This window comes from Enhydra lutris, unplaced genomic scaffold (genome assembly GCF_002288905.1).
Source record: "Enhydra lutris kenyoni isolate GAN:26980312 unplaced genomic scaffold, ASM228890v2 scaffoldscaffold2, whole genome shotgun sequence".
Lineage (NCBI taxonomy): Eukaryota > Metazoa > Chordata > Mammalia > Carnivora > Mustelidae > Enhydra > Enhydra lutris.
The window spans coordinates 38,843,854-38,869,584 of record NW_019154086.1 but is presented as its reverse complement, the minus strand read 5'-3'; the positions used below and the strand labels follow the sequence as shown (position 1 = coordinate 38,869,584).

The 25,731-nt window shown below is 39.5% G+C and overlaps 1 pseudogene; it reads left to right on the top strand.

Moving 5' to 3' along the window:
- The first annotated feature begins 31 nt into the window (after positions 1 to 31).
- On the top strand, positions 32 to 25,492 carry LOC111146154 (annotated as a pseudogene).
- Positions 25,493 to 25,731: the final 239 nt, after the last annotated feature.

Here is a 25,731-nt window from a genome sequence, read left to right as displayed (position 1 = left end):
CGGCTGCGGAACGGCTGTGCCGGCGGCGACGATGCTGGCGGCGGCTGCCCCTTCTCACCGCGGCACCTTTCAGTTCTCCGCGGCCGCGGAGGGGCGGGCGGGCGTGCGCGCGCTCGTGCGTACGATCCTTCCGCGGCGCCCCGACTCGAAGGGTCCCGGGAAGGGAGGGGCAGACTGAGGCGGGGGCGCGGAGGGATACCGCTCTGGGACAATCACGGCTGCCACGTGCGGCAGAGAGGTCGGGTTGCGGTGAGGTCGCTGGGGGCGGCTGCCCGAGGCCTGCGGAGGAGGTGGCTCCTACGTCGCATTGGGCACCCCGGGGATGGGGGCGTCCGGGACGCCTCTAGTCCCCGAGGCTGGGTCGTGATGCGCCTCTCTTCTGCGTCCGGTGGCTGCGGATGCGGAATCTTGAGCCTTGGTGTTGGATTGCCGAGTTGCCCTGGTGACGGGATGTGGCGCGTTTACTCCTGCTCGTGGTGGGGGTGGCAGTGGCAAGGTCGCCCACGCTCAACGCCGGCGTCCTCAATGGGACCCTCTTCCCTGGGGGGCTCAGGCAGCCGAGAGGGCCCATCCCGGCAACCTGAAATCCGAGCTGGCGTTTGTGCTCTCAGGACCATTTCTGAGCTTTGCCAGTCTTTCATTGTTGCCTCATTTGGGTACCAAGGCTTCGCATTCTCTGGATTCCTTGACAGTAAGAACGCCTTGAAGACTGCTAATCACCTGTGGCTAAATTACTCAAAATTCCGGACAAAACCAATAGCGACCTATGTAAACTATTGTTGGCTACTGGGAAAGTTAGTGGCGGATCAATGAAATCACTGAAAAATCAAGGAATAAAAGATCTAAGAAAGGGTTCCCCGGCTGAATATAATACAATTTCTGCTATTTAAAGGTAAAATAATTGCAGGACCCAGGTCTGAGAATGGATTGTATTTACAAGGCGGAGTCCCTGTGATTCTCTCATCTCTTCGGTAATCTCTGGGTGCTTTGACTAGACAAGGAATTAGGAGACGACCTACAGCAATTTTAATTTTAAGTGAACAAAAATGATCTGCCAGTCAAGGAAAGGAAGAAAGCTCATTTAAAACGTTGAAAAGTTAATTTCAAATTTAAAGTTATCCTGTAAGGTCACGATTTGTTAAACAGCTGTAGCTCACGAAAGAAGACAAACTGGTTGCTAAACAATTTAATTGGTTCTGAAGCTTTGTATTTTTTCTGCTGTTTGCTTTAATATATTTTCTGCTGAAATCAGCTACTGCAAGGGCGGGGGGCGGGGTACAGTAGGAGAACCCCCAAGTCAGGAACCTATCAGATTGAGACAATGTATTTTCTCATGTTCTGATGATACAGAATACATATGTGGTATAAAATGTGTGCCAAAAATTGTTTCATTTTTGCGTGTGTGCCTAGTTACACTTACTGGTTTATTACTTTACCTCTTTGTAGTGGTGTTTGATGGTTTTAATCCTTCAATCTTAGCAGTTTATCACCTTAAAAGTTGATAATACAGTGTGTTGATAGCACTGAATATGGTCACTTTGTGAGAAATCACCAAGCTGTACAGTTACGATTTGTGCTTTTAGTATGCATGTTATAATTCAATAAATTTAAACAAAAAAATAAGAGAAAATAAAAGTAAAATAATTTAAAGTATATTGAAATTGAGTGTTATTTATTAACCTACTCTAAAGTTTTTGAGATTTCATTTCTAGACTATTAGAGCAAAGAGTTGGAAATAACTGCATTCCATTTTTATTCTGTTGTTGGCTTTAAACAACAAAAGGATTATACCAACCGAATATTCTGGATATTCAAATCTCAAAAGGTTTTAAGAAGATTCTCAAACACATCTATTGGGTAATACATTCCGAAGAATTTAGAATTTCTGTCCTTTTTCCATATTTTTTCAAAATTTGATACACTTCAACATTACCATTTTACTTTTTCAGCAGCGTTATTACTTTCCCAGAATTGCATATAGTAAAATTTAAACTATGAAAAAAACATTTTGTGTAATAGATTAAATGAGGCTTTACAGTTTAGATTTTTAGATAATATATTCAAAGGAATCTACTTACTGTCTGTTTTTAGTACAAACAGTCCCCTACTTACTATGGTTCAATTATTATTTTCCAACTTTACCATGATGTAAAAGCCATAGGCAGTCAGTAGAAACTGTACTTTAGATTTTGAATTTTGACCTTGTCCCTGGTTAGTGGTATGCGGTGTGATACTGGAGATGCTGGGCAGCCAGTCAGCAGTCAGCTCCCAGGCAGCCCCGCAATCACAAGGGTAAGCAACTGATACAACCATTCTATTTTTCACTTCCAGTATTCAGTAAATTACATAAGACATTCCATACTTTATTTTAAAATAGGCTTTGTGTTTGATGATTTTGCCCAACTGTAGGCTAACGCAAGTGTTCTGACCACATTTGAGGTAGCGAGGCTAAGTTTTTGACGTTTCTAAGATATATTAATTGCATTGTCAACCTTCAATAGTTTCAGTTTACAATGTGTTAAGAACTGTACTATTATAAAATAATCCTGTGCCTATTTTCTTTAGGACTGGTTCCCCAGCACTCTGTCTTATTTTCTATTTTTTTTTTTTTTAAATTTTATTAATTTATTTGACAGACAGAAATCACAAGTAGGCAGAGAGACAGGCAGAGAGAGAGGAAGAGAAGCAGGCTCCTGGCCAAGCAGAGAGCCCGATGCGGGGCTCGATCCCAGGACCCTGGGATCACGACCTGAGCCGAAGGCAGAGGCTTTAACCCACTGAGCCACCCAGGTGCCCCCTTATTTTCTATTTGTATAAAATGATCTGTTACTATTTCATATAACTTGTGTACAGCACACACGCTTCAAAAGGCATAAATAGAGGTTAAACATTGAGTTTTAGGAATAGCAATGTGTTACGTCCAAAGGAGTGTCAATATGAAAAGAAGAATTAACAATTTGTATCTTTCTCTAGGTTTTGTTCTTGTTTTTGTTTTCAGGGTAACTGACCCCTACAGTGATAATACTGATGTCTGAGCAGTAGAGAAAAATCGTAGCTCTGTTGATAATAGGTAGCCAGAATGATGGAGCCTTTAACCATCAGTGGTAGCATATTTAAATTAGGAATGAGTTCTTACGCATTCTTTCCAAAGTTTTTAAATTCTTATTTAGGAAAACAGAAACTATGTGGTAAATCAAATTCTTTAACGTATCAGTCAAGGTGTGTCTGAACTTTTTAAGTCCGTGAGTAAATCATTAGACATTTTAGCAAAAATACAAAGAAAAAGGAGTTAAATTGGTTAAAATGTATTCAACCCATTAAACATTTGTGTAGACTAAAACTACATAACTACCACAAATATAGTAATCATTAACTAAGCCCACCCCGAGCCCCCAGTTAACTAAAATTTCACCTCCATACTTATTTTTTGGAAAAAGTGTTTTAATTGTAAACATAATTATCAAAACAATAAAATTTAGAAAATGGAGAAAAATCACACTTAATCTCATAAGCAATGCAAATGATGTCGTTTGAATGTTTTCACTTGTTTTATTTATGAATTTTATAGTAAAGAACATGGAGTACCTACAGTTCTGGATTTGTCCATTTTATCCTGAAACTCAATAAATTTTTGCTTTGTATAGCTCGAGGTTATTCAATTGGATGCATACAAGTTAAAATTGTTATATTATCTTTCTGATATATTTAAACTTTACATTAGGTAGTGGCCCTCTTTATTACCAATAATGTGTTTCATCTTAACCAACTGGGCCACACAGGTGCCCCATACATGGATTTTCTACTGCATGAGGGATATGTGCCCCTAACCCCTGTGTTGTTCAAGGGCAATTGTATATATATACATTTGGTACTTACCATTCCTTCTTATATCCCAGATCGTTATTCTATGATCCTTCTTCCTGAAGTAAATCTTTAGAAGTTCTTTTAATAGAGTTCTCCTAGTAAATTGTGTATATTTGTTTATTCAAAAATGTTTTTGTATCACTTTCATTCTTAAAAAAATAAATTGAATTTATAATACAAGACCAACACTTTGAAAATACGGCATTCATTCTGGCTTTCGTCATTGCCGGTTGTGTTTTTATGAATGATCTGTTCTTTTTTTCTGGCTACTTTTGGAATCTTTTTGTCCTTGCTGTCCTTCAGTTTCACTATGATGTATCTATATCTAGGTTTCTTTTATTCTACTTGGAAAAAATAGGTATATATCCATGATCACTTCTGGAAAATGCTCAATCATTATCTCTTCAATTATTCCTTTTACTCAGTTCTCTCTCTTCTTTTGGGATTCAAAATAAATGTTTCCTTTTCCTCTTCTCTTCTCCACATCTCTTAGCTTCTCTCATATTTTCTGTCTTCTCTCTGTACTGCATTCTGGGTAATTTCTTCAGCCAAAAGTTACAGTTTACCCTTCAACTGTGTTTCACCTGCTGTTAAACCCCTACAATGAGTTTTTCTTATAATCTGTTTTCCATTTTTAGAAGTTTGATTTTATTATTACCCAGATCATTCTCATTCCTGATGGTCTCTAATTGCTTGCCTATCTTTGTAGCTCCCTACTTTATTTCTTCAAACATCTCTTACCTTATTATTCTATACTCTGTATCTGACAATCCCAGTATCTAAATAAGTTGTACGTTTTTACCTCTCTCACTCATGATGGCTTGCCTCCTGTATACTTGGTGATTTTAGACTGTGAATTCATATTTCCTTGATCTTAATATATGGGAACTCTGATGGCTTAAATTGAAGACAATTTGTTTCAAAGATGATTTGCATCTGGTTCTGCCATATGCCCAGGAGTACCAGCAACTGGGGCCACTTTAACCCTTCCTATAATGTCCCCTAAATGCAGGAGTATCTGATTCACTTCCTAACATAGAGCTGCTATTGGCGTTTGCATTCAGACCAACCCCATCTCTCCAGCTTGCATACAGACCCTTCCTCTAGTTTCTGCTCAAGATTTATTTCTCTTTATTTGGTGGGAAGAGGGGGTCTCAAAGAGATTTCTAATTTCTGAGCGCCAGGCAAAATAGCAAAAAATGGTTTTGATCCAGTATCTAGTTGTTTTGCAGCCAGAGAATTCCCCTACAATATCTAGTTCAACAACGATGCCAGAAGCAGAAATCATAACCACAATTGGGAATCTTCTGTGTTTTATTCACTATGAGTTTCTGGCTTGGGTACTGGTTGGTGCTATTTACTGAGACATGGAATATAGCAAGATGAACATCATCAAGGAGGAAAATGTTTAGCTTAGTTGACTTTTTAGTACTTGTGAGACATCTAAGTGAAAATGCTGTATGGCAGTTACATGTACAGCTCTGTAGTTCAGAGGAGACATCTGGACTTGAGATAACACTTCAAAAATGAGTAGAGGAAGAGAAGTTTACAGTGAAAGCAGAATGAGTGGCTAGAGAAGTTGGGTGGAGAATCAGGAATGAGCTAGGTCATAAATGCCCAAGGAAGAGAGTTTTTCCAGATGGTAGGAATGGTTTAAGAATAGCAAATAATACTAAAATGTCAAATCAGAGTACTGGAAGGTGTTCATTAAATTAGCAACAGAGAGGCTGTTTTGGAAATAGACAAACAGATTTAGGTGAATGATGGCGAATAAACCAGATTGCAATGAGTAAAGGAAAAAATGGAAGGCAAGAGAGCTGAGACTTCATTCAAGAATTTTGACAGTAAAGGAGAATAAAGAGAGAATTAGCCAAATGGAAATTATGGGTAAAGGAGGGGGTGGTGGTGGTTAAGTTTTATTTAGAGAGTCTCAAACATGATTAAATGATGATGAGACGGCACTATTAAAGAAGGAGATGTTAAAGATATAAGAGAAGGAAGATAATGCCTCAAGGCTCTGGAACACTTAAAAAAAAAAAAAAAAATGGCCTGGGATCCAAAGCATGGTTGGATAGAAATGCCCTTAGAAAAAAGATGGGGCACCTTCGTTGTAACAGCAGTATATGATCGTGACTTTCTCTTCTTTTTATGGCACTATGATATGAATACAGAAAAGTGAACTTATCATAAATATATACCTTGTGAATTTTCACAAAGTAATCTCACCCAGATAGCCAGTATCCAGATGAAGAAATAGGATGATATCAGGATCCCAGGGATCCTCTTCTGGCCTACTTTAAGTCACTACTCTCCTCTCAAAAATTTAACTACTTTTGTGACTTCTTAGAAGTCATAGAATAAATGTGGTTATTGTTGAACTTTATGTAAGTGGGTTCACACAATAGGTCCTTCTCCATGACTCTGTCTGGCTGCTTTTGCTTCAGTGTTTGTCAGTCATCACAGTGTTGTATATAATTGTAGTTTGTTCATTCTCATTACTGTAGAGTATTCCGTTATCTGACTATACCATCATTTGTTTATCCCTTCTACTCTTGGTGCATATTTTGTTAGTTTCTAGGATTTTGCTATTAGGAGCATAACCACTTTTTGGCATGTATTTTGGTGTGCAGAGGTCAGTATCTACCTAGGAATGAGACTGCCAGCTCATAGGTTTGGGTTTAGTAGATACAAATAACATTCCAAAGAGCTACCATTTTACCTTGGAACCAGCAATGTATGACGGTTTCAGTTGTTCCACATCCTCACCAACATTTGGCATTTCTCTCTTTTTAAGCATAAACATTTTACTGGGTATGTGACGGTAATTTATTATGGCTTTAATTTGCATATTCCCAATGACAAAAGTGAGCACATTTCTCATATATTTATTAGTCATTTGGACACTTTCTTTTGTGAAGCATTTGTATAAAACTTTTCCCATACATTTGTTTGGATTAACTAGGGAGTAATCCATCAGCTGGATGTATCATAAGTTGTCCATTGATATTGAAAAATCAAGTAAGTTGAGAAACAAAAAATTTTGGTTATGATTTGTGTTGGTAAACTTTCAAAGGCATGGAAATAGAAACACACATTTTTAGAAAAATGTCTAACAGCAAGATTTAAAATATAAAGAATGGCACTTAATTAATCAAATGTGTTAGACATTGCCAGTTTGCCTACTCACTGTTTACTGTTCTTCCTTGCTAACAGAATCATAAATTTCCTTGGGGGAGAGAGGTAAGAAATGCAATTTAAAATACCTCCGAAATGCCCTTCCAGCTAGGGTGATCATCTAACCCATTGACCAAGGAGCTGAAACAGAAGTTATTTCATGGAAAGCTACTTTTCCCCTACTTTAAATATTTGTATTTTATATAAGTTCCCCAGATTTTATATTTATATGTTTATAATTTCCCTGATACATGTAATAATATATACACACACAACTTTCTGCCCTTAATCTGTCCTCCCCTTTATCCAGATTGTGATGATGCAGTGTTGAAGCAAACAGCCATTTGTGACTATACTAAGGATGGTGAGGAGAAGGAACCTGCTTTCTCAAATGGCTTCATTTGAGAAATGACTCTTACAACAGACTCTTACAACATTGGATAAATAACCTCCTTATTTGGTTAAGCTATTATAATCAGCTTCGGTTAAGTGCAACCAAACCCTGTAGTAACCATCCATTTTTCTACCCCCATCTCAGGTCCCTAAGCATTCTGAGTTATCCAGTGTTGTTTTTCCATTATGAGTTAAGCATGTGAGGAAATCTTTTATATTTATTGCATCCCTATTGTAATAATGACTGAACTGGCCACATCATGGAATATTGTTCCACTGGTTTTGTTGTAACACATTTAGTGCCCTAAAGGTTTCAAGGATTTCAGATGCCTTCTTCCTAAATGTCTCAGTAGCTGATAGAGAATTTCCTAGGAGTTTTGACTCATTTTCTCAGATTTACCAGGTGCAGAAAGAGGACTCTGGGATTCTGGCATCATAGGCAGAACATGTCATTCCAAGAAAGTTACACTTGAACTTGAGAGGTTTGTTGTAGAATTCCAAGGGGAAGGACACAAAGCCTATAAAAACACTGGTTGTCTTGTTATCTCACATATGTGAAAAATACCAGCATTTCATCAGAACACCCCCCCCAAGAGATAACACATCTAATTTTTCTTGATCTCAGTCCCAGAATGCAAGCAATGAAATTTAATTAAGTAGTCTTCCAAAAAGTATTAAAATGAGGCTTTAAATTTTTGTGTTTCCTCTAAGAAAGCTCAGATTTTGCTTTTAGGGAAAATTGTTTCTGGGACCAGCTACCTTCAGTTCAGGCTTATCCAGACTCATGGTATAAATGGGTGAACTTTGATCAAGAGACAAACGTCAGAACAAAAACATTAAAAAACAAATGGAGAAAGGGATAATTATTCCAACTCTAGGTGAAAGTGAGTGTTCTAGAGATGAAAAAGTAAGACTATAATAATGAAGGTGGTACTCAGAACCACTGATGACTGGAATTCCAAATAACATGTATGGCAGTTAAAGAGGAATGCTCCCAATACTATTACTTTACATTGTAGAGATGGACTCTTTTAGTGACTACTTCTGTGACTCTGTTTTTCAAAATCTCTTTAACACAATACATTTAATTTCAACAATTTATTTGCTAGCAATTCTTCTTAATGGATAGTAGATATCCTTGTAGTGTTATTTTTTTTCAAGCCATATAACAAGTATTGAGCTCTTGCTATGGTTGTAAATATTGATATAGGCTAAGAATATAAAAGAAGGTCCCTGCCCTCTCTTTTAGAGTTTAAGCAGGGAAGAAATTAAGCAATATGGTCTGGCTGGAGGATATGTAAGAGACAAGCAAGGGTAGGACAGTATAGCATTAGATCACAAAATCAGATAGCATTCTAGAAGGACAGAGATGGAAAAAATTAATGAAGGTTGGAGTTATAAGAAAGTAATAAAAGGGTATTTCATAGAAAAGGTACAACAACTGTTCAGTCTTGAAGAATGGATGGGACTGAGGTTTGATCTTCAAAATCATGGACAAAACACGAGCTACAGATTTCCCCTCCTACTAGAAAAAGCAGCCCACAGAATAAGGGATTTGCAAAGCATGTATCTAGCAAAGTATTCATTCAGAATATATAAACAAACTATAAGCCAATAAGAAAAAGAGTGACAACATGTAAAAAAAAAAAAAAGTGAGCAAAGACTTGAATATGCACTTTATAAAAGGGGTACCCAAGGTCAAACAATGGCAGAAGAAAATGCACCACTGCATTAGTACCAAGTAAAGGTAAATAAGACCACAATGCACCTTCTTACACCTATTAGGATGGCTTCTATCAAAAAACCAAAAACCAAAAACCAATACCTAAACAAAATTGTTAGCGAGGATGTGGAGAAATTGGAACCTTTGTGCACTGTCAGCGGGGATGTAAAGTATATAGATAGCAGTGTAACAGTTGCTCAAAAAATTAAAAATAGAATTACCATGTGACATGATGGGCATGAAATTTCCTAAAGCTGAACATACACGTAACTTTAAAACAGGGAAGTTTTATGGCCTATAAATTGTACCTTCAGTAAAGCTGTTTAAGAAGAAGGTGCTAAAAAAAGAAGAAGAAAAGATGGGGTATATTACAAGTACAAGAACATTTGAAAGAGGTTCTAATGGCCAAAGTTGGAACAATTTGAGCCAAAAAATTAAATAATGATAGTGTTGTATTATAACCCTTAAAATATGCATGCCTCCCTACTAATATAAATAAATTAATGAGGAAGAAGGGACAAATCTTCCTTATAGAAAAATTTCAAGTACTTAACTGTAGAAGGAATGAGGGAAATAGAAATTACCACTAAACCACAATAATAACTACTGTAAGCAAGATCTACTGATGACAACTAAAATTAGTGGGTGAAACTTTTAGAAGAAACAAGGTATTTGCATAGCCTCAAAGTATCTCCCCACAAATATTTTCCCCCACATATTTATTAATTTTTGTGGTTTTAACATAAGCCTACAAAGTTTTTCATATTCCCCTCCAAGATGTAGAGCTTAATTCCCACCCCCTTGGGTCCAGGCTGGACTTCATGACAAACTTTTACTGAATAGAGAATGGAAAGGGGAAAATAGTAACTTCACAGTAGGGAAAACTGGCAGACAAGACCTTAAAAGCTGGTGGAAGTTAATATCACCAATAATAAGGCATGTTTATATCATGATCTGATGTGACACATATGAGTGCTAATCAATGAGTTAACAGAAAGTGTGGAATAATCAGATGAACAGAGAGCCCAACAGTTAATCCACATCAGGGGTCCGTCACAAAAGACAAATATAAAGAGGATTTGATAGTGTATTCCAAGGTAATAAATTTTCTAACTACCCTGCAGAGGGTTGCTAAACACATAGACTGAGCTCCTGGGAATGAAATGCTGGGGGTTCCACGAATGATAATAAAACCCCAGTAAAGACACATATGTTGTTTATAACCCTAATTAGACCAGATCGGTCTATCCCAATATAGGGCAACACATTATATAATGTTGGCCAAGGCGAAAAATACATTATTTTCAGAGGCAAACACCAAGTTCTAGCGACAAACTTACCTCTAAAGAAGGGAGTAGACTTAAAAAGTCTACGTAACCTAAAACTAAATTTTGCAGTAAGAAAAGGAGGCTCAGCATTGTAGTTAATGGTTTAGATTTAAATGACTTGGGGGAAAACAGAGTTTTGTGCCCTAAGAAATGGTAAAAAAAAAAAGAGAGAGAGAGAGAGAGAGAGAACCTCAGTGAGTTTTGGGGTCTGAGATTGTTGACCTAGAATGTATAAAACTAATATTGCTGAAACATTAGGAAGCTGTCAAAATAAGTTCATCCATAATCCTAGGAATGTATAAAACAACTTTAATGAAGAAATAAATTCAGGGCGCCTGGGTAGCTCAGTGGGTTAAAGCCTCTGCCTTCGCCTCAGGTCATGATCAGTGTCCTGGGACTGAGCCCCACATCAGGCTCTCTGCTCATCAGGGAGCCTGCTTCTCTGTGCCTATCTCTGCATGCCTCTCTGCCTACTATGAGCTCTGTCTGTCAAATAAATAAATAAGATCTTAAAAATAAATTAATCCAATATATGGCATTTGATATATAGAATAGTTTAAAGTTAAATGTAATAAGTTTTGTTTATATTTCTGTATGTTGTCTGCTACATAAGGTAATGAAGTATCCAAAAGAAACAATCATTGGGTTTGCAGTTTCAGTTAAAAATAAGGGAATTTAATCAAATTTTATATTAATGTCTAAATGCTCAACCCATTGAGCATTAAGTCAAGTTCATATCATTGTGGGTGTTCTTCTCTGTGCATAAAACACTCTCAGAATTAAAGACTAATCCACGTGTCCAGCAGAATCATCCTCTGGGGAGAGAAGTCACCCTGTACACCAGGAAGGAAGCTTCCTGTCTTCGTTAGCTCAGGCTGCCATAACAAGGACACAGGCTGTGTGGTTTCCACAGCAGAAGTGTGCTTCCTCATAGTTTTGGAGTCTAGAAGTCTGAGATCAGGTTGTGTCCCCAGTGTTGATTTCTTCAGAAGCCTCCCTTCTTGGCTTGTGGAGGAGGGCCCTTTTCTCTCTGTCTTCATGTGGCTTTTTCCTCTATGCCTGTCGCCTAATCACCTCTTCTTATAAATTCACTACGTTGGGTCTGGGTCCGCCCATATGAACTCCTCTTACCTTAATTACCTCCTTAAAGACCCTGTCTCCTAATACAGTCACATTCTGAGCTACTTCAACATATGAATTCAGCCCATAACAATTTCTAAAACCCCAGAATCTGGAGGTTCAATCACTGCAGGCAGAAGGACCCAGCCTTGGAAAATTGCTGAGGTGGCAACTCTCGGGTGGGAGGTGGAGAGAGAGAGAGAAGGAATCGAATAATCAGAAGAGCTGAATTTGGGCAGGTGGGAAGGGTCTTAAGGAAGGTGAGAGATGAGTGAGCCCTAAGCATTATGAAACCCCCTCACAGCACGTCAGTCACCAGCGTGCTTTAAAACACCTCAATGCCAGGGCACACCTCAGAACAATTAAATCAGGATGTCTGGGAGTGAGACTTGGGCTTCAGTAACTCTTGCTCTCCCAGGTGAAGGGTCCCTGGTTTCCGCTCAGGTCGTGATCTCAGGATCATGAGATTGAGCCCTGTGTTGGATTCTGTGCTGAGCATGGGGTCTGCTTGAGATTCTCTTTCCCTATTCCTCTGTTCCTTGTGCGCATGGGCTCTCTCTCAAAAATAAATAAATCTTAGAAAACAAACAACAACAACAACAACAACAACAACAAACAAAGCAAAAGCTGTCCCAGGTGATTCCATAGTGCGGCTGAGGTTGAAAGCCCACAGGTTTGATCACAGGTTCTCACGCTCCAGTACCCTGCACGAGGAAGTTTAGACTACAGGATGCAAATCTCAGACTTCTCACTCTGCAAAAGGTGGTGAAGGGGTGGCCCCCAGCCCCACACTAAAGTTAATGGCAGGTCCCTTGGTCATATTCACTCAGGGCCAGGGGATCATATGAAAGGGGCACTGTTGGTAAGGACCCCACCTGAGAAATACTGAGGCCCATACTCCTGTCTCCTTTGACACTTCTAGGCACTCTGCCTCTCATATTGAGCCCCTAGTGTGTTTTCGTAGCTGTGTTCAAACTCAACCCATATCCTCCTCACCCTCTCTCCCCAAGAAGAAGGGAGAAAATGAGAAACCCAGTTTTATAGATTTGCAGATATACATATTCCCAAATACATTAAGAATGTTTGAACCATGTTATAGGGTGATGACTGCTACCCGACCCTTGAGGAATACTTAATCACAGAAATACTGTACTTAGGATAACACAGTATCACCATGGGTCTCTTTGACTTGTGCAAAGATTAGTTTTTCATAGAAATGATCAAAAACAGATGTTTCATATCTAAAATGTTTTCTCACAGAGAGTTTCAATAGAAATATTTTTGTGTTCAGATACATCCAAATAAAATATTTGGTCTTGAGACATTCTATTTTAAAAGTCAGTGAATTGTGGGACTTCGTGACAACAGAAAAAGCATGAATCAGGGACCCGCTTTATCTTTCTCATCTTCGGGCTAAGCAAAGGTGAACTGTGGAAGTGATGAAATTCTGAACGCTGGTGATTCAGGGATGATTTTTAAAATACATGCATCCCTCATGTAATGAAATTGAGAAATGCCAATGACATTTACTATAAAACCTGCTTGGTGATTCCTCTCACATTGATTTGCATTATAAAACCAGAAGTGGCTTTTGATTAGAAAAAATTTGTTCCCAGGATATGATAAAATTATGCATGTAGCCAAATTTTAAAGTCATATCTTCAGAGAAAAATGTGTCATTCTAAAGAGACATATTACCCAAATCTCAATACCATTAATAGGGTGCATTAAAATAAACTCCAGGGAAAAACATGGAAAGCGAAAATATTCTACAACAATGCTTCACAAATTTTAATTTGCATAAGAATCAACTGGGGATCTTGTTAATTCTGATTCTGGTAGGGCCCAAGATTCTGCATTTCTAACAAGCTCTCAAGGGATGCAGTTGCTGCCAATCTTTGAAAGAAGCTCGAGTTCCTCTTCCATTAACTGCACCCACTCCAAAGGTAGAGAATCCTAAAGCTTTCGTTCTCTGCTAACATTTTCATCATCTTGGAACAGAGCTGACCGAACTTTATATCTATTAGCATTTTCACCTAGTCCAACTTTTACTTACCTTCTTAGGGGGTCTCTTTTTTAAAATTTTTTAATAAACATATAATGCATTATTAGCCCCAGGGGTACAGGTCTGTGAATCGCCACGTTTACATGCTTCACAGCACTCATCACAGCACACACCCTCCCCAATGTTTAGGGGGTCTCTTTGCACACAAATTTTTTCTTTTTTTTTTTAAGATTTTATTTATTTATTTGATAGTGAAAGATCACAAGTAAGCAGAGAGGCAGGCAGAGAGAGGGGGAAACAGGCTCCCTGCTGAGCAAAGAGCCAGATACGGGGCTCGATCCCAGGACCCTGAGATCATGACCTGAGCTGAAGGCAGAGGCTTAACCCACTGAGCCACCCAGGCACCCAGCACACAAATTTTTTCTTACCACACTTTTATACTTGACTGTGTAGTCTATGAAAAATGCATAAAGATCACCAGCTCATTGTTAATTAGCAGAGACTTCTTTCCAGTGCAGGGTAGGAAGTATACTAAGACGATCTGTTAATAGTTAACAATGATCACCCCAAGCACCTCCAGTCACACTATTGACAACCATTGTTGACTGAGTCCTGACTATTTGTTAGACAGCGCTAAGTGATTTATTGAACTTATCTTAATTGTTAAAAGGACTCAGTGAGGAAGGTATTCTATTTAGCAAACAGTTATGTAGTGCTTGCTATGTGTCAGGCATTGGTCTAAGCACTCTCCGAGGATGCGCCCAGTCAATCCTCAAAACCTGTATGGAGTCTGTGCTATTAGTACCGTCGTTTTGCAGATGGGGAAGTGAAGGCATAGGAAAGCGAAGTAACTTGCTCAAAATTACCTAGTTAGAAGGAGGTAGTTTGATTAGAACCTAAACAGTCTGGCTCCTCGTCATCCTCCTAACCAGAAGAGGAAACGGGTGAGAAACCTAAAACGTAGCTACTGGGAGGAGGAGGAGACAGGAGTCAAAGTAAGGTCTATGGGCTCCCTGTGTCCCCTGTCTCTGATCACTCCACACTGTCTCTCTAAATTAGCAAAAAGGGACACTGGAGAATACCTGATTCTCATTGAATCAATATGATCTGATATAATTTTATTTGTATATTTAATAATTTCTGCCGGCATTAAAGACTGTTAGAATAATTTCATCTGCTTCAAATGTAGTTTTATATACAAGACCATGTCTGCAGTTTAAATGTGACATATTAATGCACACAGTTATAGAGTGAGCAGAAAGTTACATGAGCAAATGACCATTTGGCAGCAGAAACACCGTCGTCTCGGGAGATCCCCAAATTCCTTCTGCTCAGTGGATTGTGACTCTAAGAGCAAACTGTAATAGTTTAATCAAACTACAAAATATCTTAAACATAGTTAAGGGGAACCTGGGTGGCTAGGTGGGTTAAGCATCTGACTCTTGATTTCGGCTCAGGTCACGATCTCAGGGTCATGGGATAGAATTCTGTGTCAGGCTCCATGCTGAGCCTGGTGCCTGCTTAAGATTCTCTCTCTCTCCCTCTCACTCTGCCCCTCCCCCCAACCCCTTTCATCCTACTCACACACTCTCTCTCTTCCTCAAACAGTACACACACACACACACACACACACACACACACACACATTTGGTTAAAACCAGGGATATTTTCAATTTCATGATGTACAAATTAGGAAATATGTATTCAGGGATAAATTGGATATTAAGCTATCTCTTATAGAAAGAGATGTCTTGCTTTTTAAAAAATCTAGCCTACAAGTTCCAAGCCTTTTAATTGGGGTATATAATCTGTCTATAATCAATGTACTTCTTTTTTTTTTTTAAGATTTTATTTATTTATTTGACAGACAGATCACAAGTAGGCAGAGAGGCAGGCAGAGAGAGAGAGAGGAGGAAGCAGGCTCCCTGCAGAGCAGAGAGCCCGATGTGGGGCTCGATCCCAGGACCCTGGGATCATGATCCGAGGCGAAGGCAGAGGCTTTAACCCACTCAGCAACCCAGGTGCCCCAATCAATGTACTTCTTGATATGGTTGGATTTAGGTCTATGATTTGCTAGTTGTTTTCTATTTGTCCCCTCATCTGTTCCTCCTTTTCTGCCTTCATAAGAAGTTAATCAAACACATTTGAGTATTCCATCTATATTTATCTATTTTTAAGATGTATGTCTTCATCAATAGATGAATGGATAAAAAAGGTGTGGTATATATACACAATGGGATATGACTCAGCCATAAAAAATTGAGATCTGGCCATTTGCAACAACATGGATGGAGCTAGAGGGTATAATGCTAAGTGAAATAAGTCAGAGAAAGACTAGTAGCATATGATTTCACTCATATATGGAATTTAAGAAACAAAACTAATAAACAAAGAGAAAAAAAAAACAAACAAATACATAGAGCAAACTCACGTTTGCCGTGGGGGAGGTTGGTAGGGGAATAGATGAAACAGATAAAGGGGATTAAGAGGCACAAACTTTCAGTTACAATTAAGTAAGTCATGAAGATGAAACACACAGCAAAGGAAATGTTCTCAGTAAGATTGTGATTGTACAACTGTAAGACTGTAACGTTGTTTGGTGACAGACGGTGACTACACTTGTGGTGAGCACTGAGCAATGCAGAGAATTGTTGAATCGTTTTGTGGCATACCTGAAACTAATATGACAATGTATGTTAATTATTTTTCAATAAAAAAGATATATCCCTTTGTAATTTTTTGCCGGTTGCTCTAAAGATTACAATCTGCATCTTAATTCATCAGAACTTACTTAGAGTTACTACTGGAATGCTTCATTCAAAAGAATTTGCGGGGCGCCTGGGTGGCTCAGTGGGTTAAAGCCTCTGCCTTCGGCTCAGGTCATGATCCCAGTGTCCTGGGATCGAGCCCCACATCGGGCTCTCTGCTCTGCGGGGAGCCTGCTTCCACCTCTCTCTCTCTCTGTCTGCCTCTCTGCCTACTTGTGATCTCTGTCTGTCAAATAAATAAATAAAATCTTTAAAAAAAAAAAGAATTTGCAACAGTAAAATTCCATTTATGCCACTCTATCATTTACCACATATTTTACATTAATGTAGATTATTAACCTCACAATACAATGTTACAAAGTTTTTTTTTAAAAAACATTTTATTTATTTATTTGACAGAGAGAGATCACAAGTAAGCAGAACAGCAGGCAGAGAGAGAGAGGAAAGCAGGCTCCCTGCCGAGCAGAGAGCCCGATGTGGGGCTCGATCCCAGGACCCTGAGATCATGACCCGAGCTGAAGGCAGAGGTTTAACCCACTGAGCCACCCAGGCGCCCCACAAAGTTTTGTTTTAAACAATGAGTTTTCTTCTAAATAAATTAAGGGAAGAACAAGTAGTCTTTATAGCTATCCAAATATTTATTATTTCCAGTGTTTGCCATTTCTTCCCACAGATTCAAATTCCTGTTTGATGCTGCTTCATTTCAGCCAGAAAAACTTACTTTAGTCTTTCTCATAGTATAAGTCTGTTAGTGACAAATTCTCTCAGCTTTTGTTTATCCAAAAATGTCTGGGATGACTTTTTATTTTCCTTTCCTAGCATTTTAAAGATGTTATTCCATTGTCTTCTAGCCTTCATTTTTTTTCCTGATCAGAAGTGAGCTGTCATTTTTGTTGTATTTCTCCTGCTATGTCTTTTTTTTTTTCTTGCTGATTTCAAGATGTTCTCTTAATCGTTAGTTTTCAGCAATTTGATTATGATGTTACTAATTGCAGTTTCTCTTGTATCTATCTGCTTGAAGTTTGCCGAGACTCTTAGATCTCCAAGTTAATGTTTTTCACCACTATTGCTTTAAATATATATATTTTTTCTGCCCCAGAAAAATTCTATTTGCTCTCCTTCTGTTGCTCCAGTCCCACATACATTAGATCCCTTGATATTGTCCCAGGTCACTGAAACTCTTTTTGTCTGTTTGTTTTCTCTCTCTTATATAGATTTGATCATTTCTATCAGTCTGTCTTCAAATTTACTGATCTTTTTTCATCCTATTTCCAAAATGCTATTAATTTTTTTCATTTCTGATTTCATTTCCAGATTTAGAATTCTTATTTGGTTATTTATAGTGTCCATTTCTTTTGCTGGCATTTCTCATCTATTCAATCATTATGACATCTTTTCCTTTAAGTCCTTGAACATATTTATAATATCTATTGCAACGTCCTTGTCTGCTAATTGCAATATTTAATTCCAGAGTTGATTTCTATTGACCATTTTCCCTCTTAGCTTTAGATCACATTTTATTTCTTTGCACTGTGCCTGTTATCAATTTATTGTCTCTTAATTCTAAATTCATCCTTTAGTATCTACTCTATGAAAATGGATGGACTCTTCAAACATTTCTTTTATAGAGTTAATATGTTAGGCTTTATTAGTAGAGAAGGCTGGAGGCACATTGCAGGAGGAATGTATATATACATATACACACATATATGCTTATACGTGTGTGTATGTGTATATATATATAGATAGATAGATAGATAGATATAGTAGGTCTTTACATTTTTGTCTAAAGTTTATCATTATTATCTTCAGGAAGATCAGTCTGACGTAAGCTTCTCTACCATTATCAAGACCAGAACTCCAAATGGGATTTTATTAAGACATTATTCAAATAAGTCGTTGATAGAAGTATTAACATTATTAATATTGGAAAGGATTTTATTAAACAAAAATGAGAGAAACCATATCTCTGACTCAATTTCTGATACTAAAGAAGTTAATTTTTCTTTTTTTTTTTAAGATTTATTTATTTGACAGAGAGAGACACAGCAAGAGAGGGAACACAAGCAGGGGGGCAGTGGGAGAGGAAGAAGCAGGCTTCCCGCTGAGCAGGGAACCCGATGTGGGGCTCGATCTCAGGACTCTGGGATCATGACCTGAGCTGAAGGCAGACGCTTAACGTCTGAGCCACCCAGGTGCCCCAAGAAGTTAACTTTTCAATTCAAAGTATTTCTTTAAGGAAAACAATACATTTTGATTATGTTATACAACACTAAGGTCTGGATACGGAGTTTGCCTTCAAAGCGCACTACTCAACAATTAACAGATTGTGTCAAATATTTTAAGTATTAAGTATTTTAAAAATAAGATTTCAACTAGCAAAAAAAAAAAAAAAAAAAAAAAAAAGAGTTCTTGCAATTTGACTTTTAAAAAACCTTCTTTCCCAAACTGGGAAGATTATGACCTATGATCCTATATTTTGATGAACATAGTATATAAAAACATGATAGGTAGACCAGATTATTAGATACCAATGTTACATGTTTATTTACTTATTTATTGTTAAGATTTTATTTATTTATTTGACAGAGAACAAGAGAGCTCAAGCAGGGAGAGTGGCAGAGGGAGAAGGAGAAGCAGCTCCCCACTAAGCAGGAGCACAGTGCAATATGAGGCTCGATCCCAGGACCCTGGGATCATGACTGGAGCTGAAAGCAGACACTTAACTGACTGAACCACCCAGGCGCCCCCAATGTTACATATTTATGACCACATTTCCCTGTTTGTATACCACAGTGCTATCAACAATGAGGTTGATCTAGAGAATGAGTTATTGAGGATACAAAAAAAAAAAAACACTTTTAATAGAAAATAGAAAATTTGGAAATGTGTAAGAAGCTTTGATAATTTTCAGTTTCTTCCTAGAAATGACTACATGACAAACCAGGGTTGTATTTTTACTGTCTTCCTTTTCATTGTGGTATTTTTGGTTGAGAATTATTTGTATACCAACAAATATTCAAATGTACACAGTATTTTAATAAAATAGGGAGGAGACAGTAGTGTCAATTCTAGAAATCCTGTTTCAAGGGCTATCTGGAAACTGCTGTGCTAATGTAAAACTGTCTCTGGTGACCTGAGCTCTCGGAATACTACAAGCTGCCCCTCCAGGGTGGTGTCTTTAGGTGATAGCTCACATTCTGTGATTCTTAAAAGGGACAGAAAGGTCTTCTCTAAAGGTAAAACCCTAGGATCTGTAACCTCTCATCCCTTCTTGTCTCTCACAGACATCTTACTACATGTTTTCCATGCACAGAAAGCTCAGGATCATATACTATTATTTGTCTAGTTCCAGAGAATTTTATTCAGTATAGGTAATTATAAGAATAGAGACTCACATTATTCAATTGTATCTGTCATGGCTAAAAGCATTAGTTTGTCTTTTCCAGCTTGGCCAGATTTGGGGCGTCTTTACCCTGACTCATGGTTCACTCGTGGCTGGTTGTTTCTGGGTTTCACAGGCTCTAGTCCCGTTTTAGGCTTTCTTCTGTAGGACCTGTTTTGAGACTGGGAATGGCAGCCCTCTTTGCAGTCTGGGTTCCCAGTCAGTGGGCGTTGGGCTGAATCTGGTTTAGCACTCACCTTGATCCACTCTTCCTGGACTTTGTCAAAGATGAGGTTGTTGGGTGACTCTGTGACACAATTATCTGTGTCAGGTTTGAATATACTGGTTGCCAATCCTTGCCATTTTATTTTATTTTATTTTATTTATTTTTTTTTAAAGATTTTATTTATTTATTTGACAGAGATCACAAGTAGGCAGAGAGGCAGGCAGAGAGAGAGGAGGAAGCAGGCTCCCTGCTGAGCAGAGAGCCCGATGCGGGCCTCGATCCCAGGACCCTGAGATCATGACCTGAGCTGAAGGCAGAGGCTTAACCCACTGAGCCACCCAGGCGCCCGCCATTTTATTTTTTATTGAAGCATAGTTGACACACAATGTTACGTTTAGTTTCAGATGTGCAGCACAGTGATTCCACACTCTAAATGTTGTATGTGCTCACAAATGTGACTACTATCTGTCACCACATGACACTATTACAACACTATTGACTGTATCCCTCATTGTATGCTTTTTAGTCCCATGACCTGTTCATTCCATAACTGGTAGCCTGTGTCTCCCACTCCCCTTCACCCATTTTGCCTATCCCTCCTCCCCACCACCACCAGTTTGTGTTCTGTATTTACTGGCCTATTTCTGTTTGTTTTTTAGATTACACATATAAGTGAAATCACACAGTATTATCTTTCTCCGTCTGACTTATTTCACTTAGTATAATGCCCCCTAGGGTCCATCCATGTTGTCTCAAATGGCAAGATCTCATCCTTTTTTATGACTGAGCCATATTCTATTCTATCTGTATGCCACATCTTCTTTACCCATTCATTGATCTATGGATATTTAGGCTGCTTCAATATCTTGAATACATGCCATTTTATTGATAAAACTGTATCAGTTCTAACAAGCCAGGTAGGGCAAGCCCCTTTTTGTGGAATTCCGACCACCTGAGAAATGTGCAAGTTGGTCTTCAGTAAACCCAGATTTTAATTGTGTCTACTAAGTCATCTAATCCCGGTGACTTCTATGTGTGAATTAGGAATGTAAATGCTTATTTTTTTTGTCTTACCTAATAAAGAGTCAGGAATATGAATGAATAATTCCCACATCAGTGCATTTCTTGTGAGTAGAGTGGGCTGGGGAAGCCCAGTTACAAAGCACACAGGAGGCTGAGCTCTTGGAGCCCCAAAGCAGCAAAGATCCAGTCCAGAAATATATTCCACCAACTGGAAGTACAGGCTGGGGAGCAGAGGTTATAGGAAGAACTGCCCAGAAAAGTGACTTCTCGAGGTTTGTGCTTAGTCCTGTCTCAGACCACTGGTGAGACATGGAGATGGCTGACAAGGCTGGCCGATCTTAGAAAATTATATGGAAAACAGGAAAATAAGTGGACTAGAGGTACCAAAAGTTTGGGTTTGGTATCATCTCGAGCCGTTTGAAATATGCTAAAATCGCACCTTTGAGCTCAGCTGGCATCAGTCTGCCCTTGGTTAAGGCTGACCTTACATGACAGGAGATTTGAGCAGGGCTGTGATTATCTCAGTGACTTTAGTGTCTACCACTGGCCATGCACACACTATTAATATTATCATATTAGAGGAGATAAGATATAGTGGAGTCACATATATGTGCATTTTGTAGCCCAATTCAACTATCTTCTCATGGATTTAAAATACTATACACATATTTGGCATATGTGTTTTTTATTACTTCCCTGCACCCACTGCAAAGAGTTGTAGACACTAAGCTACGCTTACTGTGTACTTTATGGAATATACAATTTATTTTCAGGAGTATATTGGATTGGATTATACCTTGGCTTTTAAAATTTATTACACATTGATTTTAGAATCTTTGTGCTAGGTAAGATAAGTTCTACTCTACTGGGTTCTTGATAAGCAAATAAAACATGTTCTGTTTATATTTTATCTTCACACATGAATTTACTATATTCACTTATTACAATAGTATAAAAATAAATCCTAAGCAAAGTCCTAATTATTAGCTTTTCACAATTTACATTGATTACATGGGGGCATAAGAGGAACAGTTTTCTTTTTTGTTTTTGGGTTTTTTTGTTGTTGTTGTTGTTGTTTTGGGTTTTTTTGTTTTGTTTTTTGTTTTTAGGAAGTTTTCTTTATTAGTTGCCCTATGTTGTCAGGAACCTGGGAGGACTCGGGACATTGGTAATGCTTACCTTGGCTGAGGAAGTATGCCAAGCTCAGTTGACAGGGACACCACACAGGTGGGGATGTTTACCACAAAAGCATTTTCTTGATTTCAGTTTGTACTTCTGATCTTGGTTTTCTAAAAAAACAAAAACAAACAAACAAACAAAAAAACCAAGCAAAACAAAATTAAAAAAAAAAACACACAAATATAAGATAGAAAATGTATTCAACAGTGAGGGTGGATGAAATTTTTGTTAGGTTTTCCAAAAAGGAACTGGGAGAAGTTAGCTGAGTAGACAGAATAAGCATGAATATCATAGAGAAATAATGAAAAACACTTATGCAAACTTTGAAAAAGCTACATGAATGTCCAGAAAGAATCTTTCGTTCTGGAAATAAACTGCTAGGCAGGAATTATACAGTCTCTCTCATCCAGCTTGATGAATGATATTATCTCAAATCACACAGCCTGAGAAACTGATTACTACAGCGAGCCTAAAAATGTACTGTTAAGAGCTGGTCAGGGTCAAGCCTCTGCTACCAACTGGCAATTATGTCGAGGCATTTGATTTGAAATTATGCTTACATGAAAATTTATCTATAAACCTGGAAGAAATAGATGTTTTGGAAAATATACTTAAGAAGACAGGAGTAAAATATATCAAAATCAAAATAACGTTTTTACTCTTTGTAAGAAAAGGGGGGGCTTTTATTTTTTATTTTTTATTTTTTATTTTATTTTTTTTTTAAATGCATTTTTTTTTTTTTTAAGATTTTATTTATTTATTTGACAGACAGAGATCACAAGTAGGCAGAGAGGCAGGCAGAGAGAGAGGAAGGGAAGCAGGCTCCCCACTGAGCAGAGAGCCCGATGCGGGGCTTGATCCCAGGACCCTGAGATCATGACCTGAGCCGAAGGCAGCGGTTTAACCCACTGAGCCACCCAGGCGCCCCTATTTTTTATTTTTTAAAGACTTCTATATTTGAGAGAGAGAGAAAGAGCAAGCAGAGGGAGGGGCAGAGGGAAAAGGAGACAAAGAGACTATCTGCTGAGGAGGGAGCCAAATCGGGGACTCAATCCCAGGACCCTGACAGGGTGACCTGAGCCGAAATCAAGAGTTGGATGTTCAACCAACTGAGCCACCCAGGTGCCCCCAAAGGGGACGGTGGCTTTTAAAAAAAGAACTGCTTCATCCACATAGCTTGGGTAATAGATACTTGTCTCTGTGAAGACTTGTTTTTTTTAAAGATATACTTATTTTAGAGAGAGACAGAGAGTGCACAGGTGGGGGAGAAGGCAGAAGGAGAGGGCGAGAATCCTCAAGCAGATTCCCTGCTGAGTTGGGAGCCCCATGCAGCTGGGATGGGGGGGGGTGCTCAATCTCAGGACCCTAATATCTCGACCCCAGCCAAAATCAAGAGTCCAACACTTAACAGCTGAGCTCCCCAGGTACCCCAAAAGCTGACAGTTAAAAGATGTATCTAGAGTCATGTGTAATGGGGATAGTCTGTTGACTTCCAATTCAGAGACTAACTAGATCATATCTGATATTCTTGGGAAGACGTTCGGAATCTCCAGTTCGTGGTAGGCCTTCTAACTCACTGGGCAGCCCTTCCCAGTGCGGATGCCCCCCCTAGGCACACATATGCATATACACACACAGCTTGTTCTGTACCTTTCCCTTTAGAATGAGGACTAAAAATTTGAACTATGCAGGAAAATGATATTCAAACTATTCAGAGAAAACAAATATGAGCAAAATAATAGGATCCTTAGCTCTGGGCAAACAAGAGTTATGTTCCAGGAATGTGATTGGGTAAGCTGAAAACATTGCCCTATTTTGCTTCTTTGGTCCCAAGATGAAGAAACAAAATAACAATGAAATGCTAAGAATCATTAAGAAAGAGGTAGGTGAGGAAAAGAAACACTCTCCAACCAGTTTGTTGAACCTGAAAATATTATATGTTGTTCTGGTCATTGCCTTAAAAGAAATAAAACCATTCCCTACTAGAAACAAGTAGAGGAGACTTCCATATGCAGAAGTCAGGGACACCCCCTTTCCCTCAAAACAGGCTAAGACAGATGAAACTCAAATACTTACAATAAGAGGAGCTATGGGTGGATAACACAGCTCTTACCAAGAACCAATGTACCTAACCCAGAGCTCCCTTGCAAAGCTAAAAAGGTCCAAATTCGGACAAACAAAAGGAAGTCTTAATTTGCACAGTAGTAAGTTTTATGCAAGTCTTTACCTAGAGATGGAAGTGGCAAATATCCACAATGCCAAAAAGGCAAGAAGAGTGACAGTGACGCCATAGTTAGTGTTAGATGGTCTTGGGTTTAAAAACCAGTTAGGGGACTTGCCAAGAGTGACTGGAGATGAATTAATCTCCAGCAGCTCCATAGTTCTCATCTATAAAATGGAGGCTATGACACCGTCTACCTCACTGGGTTATTGTGAGGATTGAGCAAGACAATGGATAAAAACACCTAACGCTAGCACATGAGGGCTGAAATGAAGGGGGAGAAGGGTCAACGAGGAGGCACTGGGTAGAAGGGTGAACAGGGTGAGCTGGGGGTGGCAGATTCTTTGGTTCAAGCGTGCCTGCTCCAAACCCTGAACCTCCAGGCTACCCTGGGATTCCGGGTCCCAAGGGAGAGAGCATTCGGGGGCCAGTCCGGCCCACCTGGACCTCCGGGATCTCCGGCATCCACCATGAGGAGCGTCGGGGCCCTGGCGGAGGGGCGGCCCATGACACCTTGGCCAGCGCCCCACGTCTGGCAGACTCCCAGTCTTACCCCAGAGCCGGGTACCACGCCTCCTCTGTGCACTTCCCGCCAGCGCGCCCCTCCGGAGGGCTCGCCCACACTCACCAGGATGTCCAGGCGGTGCCCCACCTGGTTGAGCCCAGAGGCCGGCATCCAGGTGGCCCGCGAGGCAGCCGCCCAGGGGACTTCCAGCGCTTCCAGCAGGCGCGCGCCGTGGGGCTGAGGAGTACCTGCCCCGCCTTCCGCAGCCCCGGGCGCCGAGCCGAGCGCGCAGGTGCTGTGTCCCAGCTGGCAGGCCTCATTCTCGGGCTCCGAGGGCCAGCTGAAGCCCGGGCCGCATCTTCTCTTTCGACGGCAGACGTGTCCTGCAGCACCTCTCCTGGCCCCAGAAGAGCGTGTGGCGCGGCACCTTCTGCCAGATGTGGCGGACCCCGGCTGCGGCAGCGGTGGCCTCCTCGCTGCCGGCGTGCAAGCAGTTGGAGCGGAAAGCCGGGAGCTGTCACAACACTTTCATGGAGCTCTTGCATCGAGAATAGCTTCATGACCTCCTCCTCCAAGTAGGGGCCCAGCAGGCTCCTGCGGACGGATGGACAAGCGGCCAGAGGCAAGGCCAGGCGGCAGGAGAGTGAGGAGGTCGCAGTGCAGGAGCGTCTGTTGGCACCTCCAGTGGGGGAAGCTGGCTGGGACACTTTCCTGTATGTTTCACGTTTTGTATAAGCCTCAAGAAATAAAGGAAAGCCAAAGAGTGTATTTTTTAAAAAATTTTATTTATTTATTTTTAAAGATTTTATTCATTCATT